Source organism: Austrofundulus limnaeus, unplaced genomic scaffold (assembly GCF_001266775.1).
Source record: "Austrofundulus limnaeus strain Quisiro unplaced genomic scaffold, Austrofundulus_limnaeus-1.0 Scaffold509, whole genome shotgun sequence".
NCBI lineage: Eukaryota > Metazoa > Chordata > Actinopteri > Cyprinodontiformes > Rivulidae > Austrofundulus > Austrofundulus limnaeus.
The window spans coordinates 2,311-3,676 of NW_013952911.1; the positions used below are offsets into that span (position 1 = coordinate 2,311).

General features: G+C 37.4%; 1 long non-coding RNA gene across 1 annotated transcript; it reads left to right on the forward strand.

Moving 5' to 3' along the window:
* The first annotated feature begins 27 nt into the window (after positions 1–27).
* LOC106530316 (uncharacterized) lies at positions 28–1,144 on the forward strand. Its single transcript, XR_001311764.1, has 3 exons — positions 28–619; positions 696–866; positions 955–1,144. It is a non-coding gene; the product is annotated as an uncharacterized LOC106530316 (long non-coding RNA).
* The last annotated feature ends 222 nt before the right edge of the window (positions 1,145–1,366 follow it).

The window sequence follows — 1,366 nt, forward strand, 5'->3', positions numbered from 1 at the left end:
CTTATATTGGCATATGCCAGATACTGCTTAGGATTTATTTAAATTTTGTTCAACTATGTTTCGAAAAGGCAAGAAAAAAAATTTGGACAAAAAGATAATTATTCCTTTCAAACAAGCATGAGACTGAGAAAAGTGTCGTAACAAAGTTGTATCAGTGATTTGTAGGCAGGTCCTCCATAATATTACAGGACATGTATAGATTATTTGTTGGAGCTGTAAATCCATAATCCATTATCAAAATATATCAATTTGTTTGGATGATGAAATATTTCTCAATATCACATAGTCTGTCATGATACAGTTATTATTCTATTCAATTTACAAGTCTGCTGTTAACATGATATATTGATCCACATGATGATGATATGATCCATATTGTTGTTTGTCTTGATATAAATCAATCATTACTCATTAATCATCTGTGTGTATCGATGTATCATTGGTTTTGTTATTAAAAGGAAACCCCACTGAGGCATTTGTGATGTTATCACCCCCTGCCTCTCAGATCAGGCACTGCGCTAATTGTTTACACCTGCACTGAGTTGGCTCATCACCTCCCCTGGGCTTTATAAGGAAGTGCTGGAGTGCATCTCGTCGCTGAAGCATCGCCTCTGTTTGGGTATGAGCTCAGCCTGCTACTTGTTGTCCTCCAGAGAGTTTTACTTATCTTTGTACCTGTGCCTGTTTGTTTACAGAAGCGACCGCCAGTACTTTAAACCCAGCCTTGGAAACCGAGCCAACCTCACCTGGATCTCATGCGCTGCCTCCAACGAATCATTGTAAATAACTCTGCACTTGTAAATACTCACCTGTGGAACTTCACCTGTTGGACCTCCTCCTCCAAGTGTCCTCTCCTTCATCAACCTGTAAGCATAATCCACAAAGACATTATTTACTCAAGAATCATACCGGACAACCTACCTGTCATTCACATCTGCAAATCCTCTGTTTCAGGTCCCGTCCCCAGATCCCAGCACCATWGTAAATAAATCACTTATCTTTTGTATTTATCTGTCTCAGTCTCTGTTTTATCAGTTGTATTTTGCTCACGTTGATATTCCACCTGTAAACCTGATACCCACAAAGGTCACTGAAATAACTTTGTTTTTTAACATATTACTGTTGAACCAAAATCTAAAAGCAATGAACGACTTCCATTAATTTACTGTTGACCAGTTTTTCTTAACAGTTTCAAGTTCAGTGACTGGTGTGGGTTCATCTTTCTATAACTTAATGGTTCAAATAAATTTATCTATACGTAAAGAAATGATTCTGTGGAGATCAGTTCCTCCTTCTTGCACTTCCACACATGGAAATCAAACGTAATTTGAGTTTTTGCCCATGAAATTTATTATATTAGCAACAA